General features: G+C 38.0%; 1 protein-coding gene across 12 annotated transcripts in view; it reads left to right on the top strand.

The window, feature by feature from the left end:
• Window positions 1-13499, top strand: part of FANCC (FA complementation group C) — a 302041-nt gene that overhangs the window by 17194 nt on the left and 271348 nt on the right. The window lies entirely within an intron of this gene.

Below are 13499 nucleotides of genomic sequence, written 5' to 3'. Positions count from 1 at the left end.
GGCTATTACTGAAATATCGGCTCCAGAGTCTACTAGACCTGAGAAAGTCCTTCCTCTAATTTTAAGAGTCATAGAAGGACGATCAGTCTGAGTTAATAATGAAGCCCATTTAACCATGAGAGGATCAGTACTACCAAATCCTCCTTGTCTGATCTGTTGGGACTGACCAGTTTATACATAGGGCAATTATAATAACTGAGCAATTCTATCTCCTCCCTTAAAGGTCCAAGGAACCCAAGTCTGTGCGACCACCATTATTTCTCCCTCATAGTCAGAATCTATTACTCCAGTCATCACCTGGATTCCCTTAAGATTTAGGCTAGATCTTCCTAGCATAAGACCCACGGTTCCTCTTGGTAAAGGTCCATAATAACCCGTGGGTATTTTTTGAGGCCCAAGACCAGGGTGAAGACTTACTGTAAAAGGAGTGGTTAAATCCACTGTGGCACTTCCCTGGATGGCGGGACTGAGTGATAACACGGAGGGTTTATGTGCGCAGCAGGAAGTTGCTGCTGGAGAGGCGACATATTGAATCCCCCACTGTTGTTCGGGGCCTGGGGGTGGCCCCGCATCCCGTTTCCTGACCTTAATGGGAGTGGGTTACCTTGCCTGTCAAATTTGGATTTGCATTCCTTGGCCCAATGTTTGCCTTTGCCACAACGAGGGCAGTGGCTAGGGGCAGTATTAAAAGGAGAATTGGCTCTAAGTTGGGGGGCTTTATGGCATTCTTTCTTGACATTTCCTGTTTTCCCACAATTACATTTTATATCCTGTTGTTTTTGTAGGACCATGAGCTGAAGGGAGGCTGTCTGAGCTTAATGTGTAAGAGTGCCAATATTTCTACATAGACGAAGATAATCGAGAATGTTCCTGTTTCTCTCTGTGGCCAGATGGCCGCTTGGCAGTCCTCATTAGCATTTTCAAAAGCAAGCTGTCTTAGCAAGTGCTCTTTAGCAGGTTTATTATCGACTTGGTGGTCAATAGCCATTTCGAGCCGAGAAATAAAATCAGTATATGATTCTGTAGGGCCTTGCACAATTCTTATATAACTTTGCCCCACTTCCCCTGAAGGGCTTAACTTTCCCCAAGCTACGAGGGTGATTTCAGATACCTGCGCTGTGGCTGCAGGCTGAGTGTTAACCAGCTGCTCTCGAACATCTGAAAAAGGGCCAGAGCCAGTGATCATTTCAAAAGAGATATGATGCATGGCTGGGGTTAGCCCGATTCACCCGGGCTTTCATATAGGCAGCATCCGATAACCACATTTTCCATTGTAATAAATCCTGTGGCTTAAGGCAAGCCCGTGCAACCATATGCCAATCATGAGGTATCCATTCCCCAGAACTTGCCCAAGCTTTCAAAATCTCTATAGTGTAAGGGGCTGTGGGTCCATATGAGTGGCAAGCCTTCTTTAGTTCCCTTAAAGCATTTAAATCTAATCCCTCATAGACAGGACCAGCAGCTTGTGTTGGGTCTGTGGGGAAAGCCATAAATAGATCATTAGCCCCTTGCTTTCAGAGTTCCTTCTCGAGAGGTGAGAGAGCTAAGGAGGATCATTTAAGAGGAAATAAATCTACTGTGGAGGGAAGTTGATCATCTTCAATGGAGTCTTCTGTTAAAAGTGGAGAGGCCATGGGTGACGGCCGGGACTGTGAAGCCAAGAACATTTTTTTACTTTCAGTGTTAGCCTTTCCTAAAGTCTCATCGTCTGATTCATATGTATGTAAAGAGTTGGTCGTTTCTTTAGCAACCTCAGCTGGGGATAACTTATCCCCAGTTTCCATAGTATTGATCACCACTCGTACTAAAGCCCAAATGGGCCAGACATCAAGGGGAATCGTTTCACCCTGTCTCATAGCCTTCAAGACATTATTTTTCACTTGGACCCAAGTCTCCTCATCTAAGGAGCCTTCCTCTGGAAACCAAGGATTATATTCAACTACTGTTTCCAAACATTTTTCTATGTGCTGCTTAGTTAACTTTAGCTCCATATTCTTTAAGAAAATGATGTATTAATGTAGCAAAACCTGATGCTTTCGAATTTGATTGCCCCATAACCCTGTAATAAACTTTCCTACTTATCACCTTCTGTAGGGTTCCTATCGCTGGCCGATCACTCCTCGATAAGGGTTTCAGGTCCCTGTTTGGGCGCCACTCGTCGACCTCTGAGAGTTGGGGCCCTGGAGCGGCAAAGGAACTGAGAAAAATAGACGACAGTATAGCGAGGCACAGGGGACCCCGAGCTAACGGTCCGAGGCCCCGAGGTTTCTTTTCTTTTTTTTTTTTTTTAAAGATTTTATTTATTTATTCATGAAAGACAGAGAGAGAGGCAGAGGGAGAAGCAGGCTCCCAAGGAGCAGGGAGCCCGATGCGGGACTCGATCCCAGGACCCTGGGATCATGACCTGAGCTGAAGGCAGACGCTCAACCATCAGAGCCACCCAGGCACCCCCGAGGTTTATTTTCCATAGTCTAATATACCTTCTACAATGACATAGGTCTATAACGATTTACAGCAGGGGCTTAGTAAGGCACATTCTTCTACGTACACAGGGTTAGTTAAGTGAAGCAGTGGGAGTGCAGAAGGAGTAAAGAAATCTGTAACTGGCTGTGATCAATTAATTGTAAACACCATTGTACTTGGACCTTAACACAGGATAAGAGAACAAAGAAGGGAATGCACAGTGTGCTGTTTACAGCTGGCTTCCTATCTACAAAACATCTTCTGCTGTGTACTTTAGAACAGACCCCACACATCCCGAGGGCATTTCACTCTTGATCCTTTTGGGTTATTTTTAACCTTGCAATCTCGATTTTTTCAGAGATCTTGGAGTCTGAACGAACATGCACCAGTGGTCGTTGTGGCGTTCTGTTTCCTACACCTGCTCTCAAATTCTAGAATTATTTCCACCTTTTGGAAGAAAAATCCCAGCATGATATTTTTCTAAGAAATCTTGACCCAATAAATGAATAGGGTCAGAGAAACTAAGGAGAAAAGGTTGGGTATCTCTAAAGGCCTAAGCAGAAAGGTATAGGTTTAGAGATAGGAACCTGTTGAGATTTATTAGAGACTCCCACTATTTGAACTGTTTTAGTACTCTGAGGCAGTGGCTGTTTAATGGCAGTGGAGTTGAGCACTGAGGAGTGTAGCTTTAGTATCCGTAGGTACAGAGAGATTCATTCCCCATATGGAGAGTGGTTTCTCCAGGTCAATTAAGGGAGAGCACTGGAATAGTTCCTGTAGTTTGGAGTTCCATCACTGGGGATTAGGAGAACATTGGCTGGATAGAGGGCTGAAGGTGCCTGGAGCACTTAGGCTTGTAGCAGTCTTTCTTCCAATATTTTGGCTTTTTGCAATAATGGCAGAGTCCAGGAGGGTTTTGGTTTTATTTAGGATCCTTCATTTGTTGGATTTCAAATGAAGGGGTTTATGGGTCTTTCTTTTATTTGAATCATCTAGGATGTAGGTGACCTTGTTTGCTAAATCAGCTCAATCTGCATTGGAGATACTTTTTCATTCCATCCTGGTCCTTTTAACTAGAATAAAAAAATGCCAGTTCAGCCTGTTAATGAACATAGAGTTAACGGCCATCCAGGTGGACTCAATATCCAAAGCAAGACCAGAATTTTCTTTAAAGATAATTTGGAGCTGGCTCTGATAATCATGCATGGGCTCATTGGGCTTCTGGGTACAAGCCTGAATCATATTCCAATCAGCTGGCTTTAGGAAAGGCCTGAGAATTACCAAAAGGAGTCAGTTTGCAATTCCCCAAGCCTGATCATATATAAGGCAGCAAGGGTTTCTTTGTACCCATGTTGTAATTCTAGGCTTCTTGGGATCATTCCATTTGGTAGTTTTCATCCAGTGTTGGGTCTGGCCTTCCCAAACAAGCATATGGTATAAACCAGAGAAATCAGGCTGATAAGTTTGAATGACTATATTGACTTCCTTAGCAAATCTATGGGGATCTTCAGTTACTTTGGGAAAATCTTTGACTATGGTTTGTAATTCAACTTTAGTCCAGGTAACATAAGAAATTATGGGTTTAGCATTTGAATCGACAGAGGGTCTGATTTTAAAGGGGCAGGTTTTAATAGGTTCAGGGGAGCAGGAAATGAGAAATTTTGAGAAAAAGAAAAGTTCAGTGAGGGGATCAGAATGAGAAAGTGGAGGGTATAAAGAAGATGGGGGTGGTACAGGAGGAAAAGAAGCTGGCAGCAGAGACAAAGAGCACAAGGGAGGGGGATAAGAGGCCTTAGAAGCTATTTTGGGTCTTCTTTCAATTGTTCACCTCAGTTAATTTGGAAATGGTATTTTGTAAAGACATGATTTTAAAATCTTGGCTACATTTGGAAGCCTCCAGGTACCAATTAAGATAGGGATCCCATTTAGTCTAATTTCAGAGCTGTAGTCTTCTAATTTGGTTCTGAAAAATATGAGTTTGGGTGATTGAAGGTTCCCCATGATGGCCATTGGAGCTGTAGGTTATTTTTGGGCATTGGAGTTGTAAGTTATCTGTAAGTTGTCCTACTTAGTTAAGGATGCACAAGACGAAGGAGTGTAGTTTTTGAACATAAAACTGGGATCCCAGAAGCAGGACCCTCTTGAGAGAATTTAGAGGATTGGGATCTTCTCATACTTCAAAACCAGAGATTCAGAATATAAATGAGTATCACTAAAGGACTATACCTTCAAGAAAACAGATCACCAATAAAATTGGAGAGCTCAACCAAAAGGAGGGAGCTTGAATCTGAGAGAAGACTTAACCAAACTGAAAGGAAGAAGACAACTCAGGCAGAGAGCATGAGGGGTACAAGTGGGTGCCACATGTGGCTCTAGGGGTCATTAGTTCCTCTAGGGTTCATTGCCTTCGGATCCCACTTCTGACACCATGAAATGTCAACCTTTTTAAAAGAAAAATGTAAGTGATCAGCCGGCAAAATCAGGTTTATTTGGGAATAGCAGAGGAATTGCAGTTCAAGAGAAGGAAACTATGGTGAACCATAGGCAAATCCTGAGAACAATGGAGGGGAGGAGCCTTTTATAGAGGAAAGGAGGAATTTGGAGGGGTAGTTTTGAATAAAGTTCATTGGAAGACTGTGAGAGTTGAGCTGCAGTAAATGGGTCTATGTGAGAGCCCTCCTTTCATGGCTTCCCAGTTCCAATTTTAACTTAGGTTTTCCTAAACACATTTTCACAGTTGATTGTCTTATTATTGGGTTGTAAGCATTCTTTGTATATCTGAATAGAAGCCCATTATCAGACACATGTTTTGCAAATAATTTCTTTCATTCTGTTACTTGTCTTTTCATTCTCTTCATGGTATCTTTTGAAGTACAAAAGTTTTAATTTTGAGGCAGTCCATTTTATCATTTTTTTTCTTTTTTTGGATCATATCTTAGGTTTATGATTAATTTCCATAAACTTTTGTGTATGGTATGAGATATGGATCCAAATTCATCTTTTTTGTACATGTATATCCAGTTGTGCTAGCACTATTTGTTGAAAAAAACCTTTCCCCACTTTTATCAAAAATCAGTTTGGTATAGGGGTACCTGGATGGCTCAGTTGGTTGTGTCCAGCTCTTGGTTTCAGCTCAGGTCAGGATCTCAGGGTCATGAAATCAAGCCCTTTGTCAGTCTCCATGCTCAGCACAGAGTCTGTTTGAGACTCTCCTTCTCCCTCTGCCCCTCCCCCCAAAATACGCATGCAAGCTCTCAGTTTCTCTCAAGTAAATAAATAAAATCTTTAAAAAAAAATCAGTTGACCATTAATTATCCCTAGACTCTCATTTCTCTTTCAGTGATCTGCATGCCTATTTTTATACCAGCACCACACTGTCTTAATTATGGTAGCTTTGTAGTAAAATTTGAAATTGGGTAATGAAAGTCTTCCATTGTTTTTATTCTTTTTCACATTATTTTGGCTATTCTGGGTTCCTTACATTTCCATGTTAAGTTTTAGTATCTTGTCATTTTTTTTTTTTCCCCAAAAAAGCCTGCTGTGTTGGATTTTGATAGAAATTGCATTGACTCTGTAGATCTCTTTTGGGGGAGAAATGTAATAACATGAATATGGAATGCTTTTTCATTTGTTTAGATCTTTAATTTCTTTGAGCATTTTTTTCTAATTATCATTGTACAAGTCTTGCCCTTTTGTTAATTTTATTTCTTAGTGTTTCCTTTTTGATGCTATTGTGAATAGAATTGTTTTTCATATTTCAGTTTTGGATTGCTCATTGCCAGTATATGAAAATACAAATACACTTGGTTTTTTTGTATATTGACCTAGCGTCATGCAACCTTGTTTGTTACTTCAGGCAGGTTTTTTGTGAATTCCTTAGAATTTTCTACATACACTCATGTCATCTGTCAATATAGACAATTTAATTTTTCCTTTTGCATTTGGGTGCCCTTTTTTTTTTGGCCTAAAACTTCCAGTACATTGCTGAATGGAAGTGGGGAGAGTGGACATTCTTGGCTTGTTTCTGATCTTAAGGGAAAAGCATCTAATATTTTACCAGTAGGTATGATGTTAGATATAAGTCTTTCCTTAATGATCTTTATCAGGTTGAGGAACTTTCCTTCCTATATTGTTGATAGTTCTTATGAATAAATGTTGGATACACAAAATAAAGAATTGTAAAAGAAGATATCAAAACATAAAATGTTTGGGCGCCTGGGTGGCTCAGATGGTTAAGCGTCTGCCTTCGGCTCAGGTCATGATCCCAGGGTCCCGGGATCGAGTCCCGCATCGGGCTCCCTGCTCCTTGGGAGTCTGCTTCTCCCTCTGCTTCTCTCTCTCTCTCTCTCTCTCTCTGTCATGAATAAATAAAATCTTAAAAAAAAAAAAAAACATAAAATGTTTGGGGAGGGGATAGTGAAAATGAGAGTTTTTAAGCATGCCTTCAAACTTAAGTTGCTGCCAACATAAAATAGACTGATATATACAGGCTGTTATATGTGAACTTCAGGGTATCCAGAAAGCAAAAACCTGTTAATACATGTACAAAAGATAATGAGAAATGAATGTAAATATAACACTACAGAAAGTGATCAAACCACAAGGGAAGAGAAGAAGAAAGGGAAAGAGAGGAATTACAAAAAACAGCCAGGAAACAATTAACAAAATGACAATAAGTGCATACTTATCAATAATTACCTTAAAAGTAGATGGATTAAATTCTCCAATCAAAAGGCCTAGAGTGGCTAAATGGATTTAAAAAAAAAAAACAAGACTCATTTATATATATTGTTTATAAAAGACTCACTTCATGTCTAAACACATACACAGACTGAAAGTAAAGGGGTGGAGAAAGATATTCCATGTAAATGAAAAGAAAAAGGTATTGTAGCTATACTTTATATCAGACAAAGTAGATTTTAAAACAAACTAATAAAGGACAAAGAAGGGCATTACATAGTGACAAAGGGGTCAGTTTAAGAAGGTATAACATTTTTAAATATTTGTGCACTCAGCATAGGAGTGCCTACAAATATAACGCAAATACTAAGAGACTTAAAGGGAGAAATTGACAGCAATAATAGTAGGAGACTTTAATACCCTTCTTACATCCATGCATAGATTATCCAGACCCCCCCCCCAAAAAAATCAGTAAGGAAACATTGGCCTTAAAATGACACATTAGGTCAGATGAACTTAATACATACATACAGAACATTCCATCTAAAGTAACAGAATACACATTTTTCTCAAGTACACCTGGAACATTCTCAGGATATATCACATCTTAGGCCACAAAACAAATCACAGAATTTAGGAAAATTGGAATCATATGAATCATCTTTTCTGACCACAATGGTATAAAACTAGAAATCAATTACAAGGAAAAAAACATCAAAATGTGGAGATTATAAAATATGCTACTGAACAACTATTAGCTCAACAAAGAAATCAAAATGGAAATGAAAAAATACCTTTAAACAAATAAAAATGGAATAGAACATTGCAAAATCTATGGGATACAGCAAAAGCAGTTTTAAAAGGGAAGTTTATAGTGATATAGGCCTCAAGAAACAGGAAAAATATCAGTCTAACTTTTCACTTAAAGAAATTTGAAAAAGAATAGTAAACAAAGCCCAAAGTTAGTTGAAGGGATGAAATAATAAAGATTACAGTGGCGATAAATGAAATAGAAACTAAAAAAAAAAAAAAAATAGAAAAGATCAGTGAGATAAGATCTAGTTCTTTGAAAAGATAAACAAAAACCCAAACTCTAGCTAGACTCACCAAGAAAAATAGAGGGCTCAAGTAAAATCAGAAATGAAAGAGGAGTTAAAACTGATACCACAGAAATACAAAGGATCATAAAAGACTGCTATGAACAGTTATATGCCAACAATCTGGACAGCGTAGAAGAAATGGACAAATTCCTAGAAACATAATCTTCTAAGACTGAATCATGAAAAAATAAAAAATCCAAATAAACTTATTATTAGTGAGGAGATTGAATGGCTAATGAAATAACTCCCAACAAACAAAAGTCCAGGACCAGATAGCTTCACTGGTGAATTCCACCAAATATTCAGAGCAGATTTACTACCTGTTCTTCTCATACTCTTCCAAAAACTTGAAGAGAGAACACTTTCAAATTCATATTATGAGGCCAGCATTACCCTGATATCAAAACCAAAGACACAGTAAACAAAATTACAGGCCAATATTTTTTTAAAATTTTTTTATTGTTATGTTAATCACCATACATTACATCATTAGTTCTTGATGTAGTGTTCCATGATTCATTCTTTGTGCATAACACCCAGTGCTCCACGTAGAATGTGCCCTCTTTAATACCCATCACCAGGCTAACCCATCCCCTCACCCTCCTCCCCTCTAGAACCCTCAGTTTGTTTTTCAGAGTCCATCATCTCTCATGGTTTGTCTCCCCCTCCAATTTACTTCCCTTCATTCTTCCCCTCCTGCTATCTTCTTCTTTTTCTTTTTCTTTTTTTTTTTTTAACATATGTTGCATTATTTGTTTCAGAAGTACAGATCTGTGATTCAACAGTCTTGCACAATTCACAGCGCTCACCATAGCACATACCCTCCCCAATGTCTATCACCCAGCCACCCCATCCCTCCCACCCCCCAACCACTCCAGCAACGCTCAGTTTGTTTCCTGAGATTAAGAATTCCTCATATCAGTGAGGTCATATGATACATGTCTTTCTCTGACTGACTTATTTCACTCAGCATAACACCCTCCAGTTCCATCCACGTCGTTGCAAATGCAGGCCAATATTTCTGATGAACTTAGATGTAAGAATCCTCAACACAGTATTAGCAAACCAAATACAAAAATACCTCAAAAGGATCATACTTCATGATTAAAGAGCTTTATTGCAGGAATGCTAGGGCCACAAGTCAATCAGTGTGATAACCATTTTAACAAATTGAAGGATAAAAATCATGTGATCATTTCAATAGATGTAGAAAAAGCATTGGACAAAATTCAACATCCATTTATAAGACTCTCAACAAAGTGGGAATAGAGGGTATTATGTACCTCAACATAATGCCATATATGACCAACTCTCAGCTAATATCATACTCAACAGTAAAAAGCTGAAGATCAGGAACAGGACAACAATTTCAACTCTTGCCACTTTTATTCAACATAGAATGGAAGCCCTAGCCACAGCAATTAGGCAAGAAAAAGAAGTAAAAGGCATCCAGATTTGAAAGGAGTAAGTAAAATGTCACTATTTGCAGGTGCTGACACTATATATAGAAAATCCTAAAGATTCACAAAATAACTTAGAACTAGTAAATGAATTCAGTAAAATTGCATGACACAAAATCAATATGCAGAAATCTGTTGCATTTCTATACATGAATAATAAAGTAGCAGAAGGAGAAGAAACCCCATTTATAATTGTAAATAAAAGAATAAAATATAAATAAGTTTTTTAAAAGATTTATTTATTTTAGAGAGAGCGAGCATGCAAGCACGGGGAAGGGCAGAGGGAGAGGGAGAGAGAGAATCCTTAAGCAGATTCCCTGTTGAGTGTGGAACCGGACATGGGGCTTGATCCCAGGACCCTGAGATCATGACCTGAGCTAAAATCAAGACTCAAGACACTTAACTAATTGAGCCACCAAGGTGCCCCTACCTATGAATAAATTTAACCAAGAAGGTGAAAGGTCTGTACACTGTAAACTATAAGACCTTGATGAAAGAAATTGAGGGAGATACAAATAAGGGGAAGATATTCCATGCTCATGGATTAGAAGAATTAATACTGTTAAAAATGTCCATACTACCCAAAGCAATCTGTAGATTCAGTGCAGTCCCTATCAAAAACGTTTCAATATTTTTCACAGAAATAGAACAAATAACTTAAAGATTTGTGTGGAACCACAAAATGTGCAGAAGCTTTTTAGCTTGATGTACTCCCATCTGTTCATTTTTGCTTTTGAAATCAAATCCAAAAATTAAGTATCAAGACCAATGTCAAGGAATTTACCATCTATGTTTTCTCCTAGGAGTTTTATGATTTCAGGTCTTAAATTCAAGCCTCTAATCCCTGAATACTCAAAGCAATCTTGAGAAAGAAGAACAAAGCTGGAGGTATCATGCTTTCTGATTTCAAACTATACTACAAAGCTATGGTAATCAAAACGTGTTATTGACATAAAAACAGGCACATTGATGGAACAGGATAGCCCAGATTAAACCTACACACATGTGGTCAGTTAATTTCTGAAAAGGAGCCAAGCATTGCAATGGGGAAAGTCTCTTCAAAAATGGTATTGGTAAAACTGGACAGCCACATGCGAAAGAATGAAACTAGAGCACTATCTTATACTGTACACAAAAATTAACTCAAAATGGATTAGAGGCTTGAATGTAAGACCTGAAATCATAAAACTCCTAGGAGAAAACATAGATGGTAAGTTCCTTGACATTGGTCTTGATATTTAATTTTTGGATTTGATTTCAAAAGCAAAAATGAACAGATGGGAGTACATCAAGCTAAAAAGCTTCTGCACAGCAAAAGAAACCATCAAAATGAAAAGGCAACCTACTGAATGAGAGAAAATATTTGCAAATCATACATTTGTTAAGGGGTTAACATCCAAAATATATACAGAACTCAAACAAGTCAATAGCAAAGGAGCTGAACATTTTCATTGAAAAATGGGCAGTGTCTCTGAATAGACATATTTCCAAAGAAAATATATAGGTGGCCAACAAACTCATGAAAAGATGTTCTACATCACCATCAAGGAAATGCAAATTAAAACCACAGTGGTATATTACTTCACACCTGTTAGAGTGGCTATTATTAAAAAAAAAAGTTTGAGAGGATGTGGAGAAAAGGGAACCCTTGTGCACAGCTGGTGGGAATGTAAATTGGTGCAGCCACTAAACAAAACAATATGGAGCTTCCTTATAAAATTAGAAATAGAACTACCATATGATCCAGCTGTTCCATTTCTTGGTATTTATTTGAAGATGAAAACACTAATTCAGAAAGATATATTGCATACCATGTTCATTTCAGTTATTATTTACAGTAGCCAAGATATGGAAACAAGAGTATTCATCAGTAGATGAATGGATAAAGAAGAGGTGGTATATAGACAATGGAATACTGCTCAGCCATAAAAAAGAATGAAAGCATGCCATTTGCAACAACATGGATGGATCTGAGGGTATTATGCTAAAGAAATAAGTCAGAGAAAGACAAATTTATGACTTTATTTATATATGTAATCTAAAAAATGAAACAAGAAACAAAAACTCCAAATATGGAGAATAGATTGGGGTTATCAGAATGGCAGTTGGTTATGGGGTGGATGAAATGGGTAACCAGAGCAATTATATGGTGATGGATAGTAACTAGATTTACTGTAGTGTATACAAAGATTAAATCATGGTGTGCGTATGAAGCTGAAGTTAATATAACATTACAAACCAATTGTACTTTAAGAAAAAAAAAAGAACCCTGTTGAATATATCAACATAAGTCATAGCATGATTGAAGCATTAAAAAAAGTCACCAAGGTTCTTTTTTACCTTGTAATGGTATTTTAAATACATCCGTATAAAACAAACATGGTAGAGATAATAAAGCAGAGAACAGATCTGCTTTGAAGTTAAGTTTTGTGTGGCTTGCATGATGTTTAAGAGTTTTCTAATCACTAACGTTTAAACACCAAGCGGTTTCACCTTTAAAAACCCATATTTTCTAGGTTTTTATTAAGGCAGTAGGACAACTAAATCTGACTTCTCCTTTGCCAGCAGCTGGCAGGAACTAAGTTCTGGCTGTCTTCTTTGGATTGTGCTTTGTCTCCCAGTAGCCTCAAGCCCTTTTGATTGCTTTACTCATTTAACTGACCTATTCTGGACATTTGAATTTATGACCTTTGTCTAAAGTACTTTAGTAACACTTGAATCATTTTGAAGTGCATTCAATTGTCAGAGTTACAGCTAGGGGAAAAAATGGGTATTCTGAACAAAATAGAGTGGAGGCTTTTCAAAAAATTAATTTTGACCAGGATTAGGAATTCCTGAGAACCCAAAAAGAGGATAGTACTGAAGAACTTGTGGGGTTCTTCTGTTTGTGCAGCTTTTGAATATGTCTTTGTTATTAGGGCATGATAATCTTTTCAGTTTCTAAAAGAGCCGGGCGTTTCTGGTTGCCCAGACTCAACTTATTTTAGCAGAGAACCTTCACCTTCAATAGTAACTTCTCTGTGAAATGTTTACAGAGAAAAAACTGAGGTTAGTGGCAAAGCTGTTGACTGTTACCCCCGAAACTGACGCTGGTCTGGTGCTCTTCTCATTGCTCCAGCAGCCCCATGGCCAAGGACTGCTGGTGCTCCCTGTTGAAACAGTCTTAAGCAAGTCTTTGGCAGGCTTTTTTGTTGCATTTTTCTACTGTGTAAATAAAGGTATTAGAAGAAATGTAGGCTTTTGAATACTGCCTAACCAATTTCTGCTTGGTAACTTGCCCTGAGAGCCTCCGTGAATGCCAGCAAACAAATTAGATCCACAGTGTATTTGATATGCCTATCTTCTCCCCAAACAAAATTTGAATTCCACAAACACAAATTGAGTCATTTTCCAAATGTTTGTATAGGAATGGAAGTTTTTATCCTATCCTTCTGTAACCAATACCATAAAACTTCTGAAGGTCTATGGTGCATTTTTTGTACAATGTTAATCCAAAACAAAACTTTATTCTGACCAAATTTGTAGCTATCGAGAGATACCAGACTCATTTCCATTGATCAGTACAACATGTTTGTACCAACCAGATCTAAAAAATGTGTAAAGGAGTGCCATGCTGTAAAGATCTTATTATAGTTGTAAACACAAGTGCAGCTGTTACAAATCTAGCAAAACCTCAGATTAAACAATTTAAAATTTACTGAAGATGACATTCCAGAGCCATTTTTCATAATATAAACACTCTGGGACATGCCTTTGAAATGAGTGGAATTGTCATTAATATTAATGCCACTGAATT

The sequence above is a fragment of the Callorhinus ursinus genome, unplaced genomic scaffold (genome assembly GCF_003265705.2).
Source record: "Callorhinus ursinus isolate GAN/ISIS: 27379988/994484 unplaced genomic scaffold, GSC_fseal_2.0 scaffold39, whole genome shotgun sequence".
NCBI lineage: Eukaryota > Metazoa > Chordata > Mammalia > Carnivora > Otariidae > Callorhinus > Callorhinus ursinus.
The sequence above is the reverse complement of the archived record's forward strand: the minus strand, read 5'-3'. Positions and strand labels throughout refer to the sequence as shown.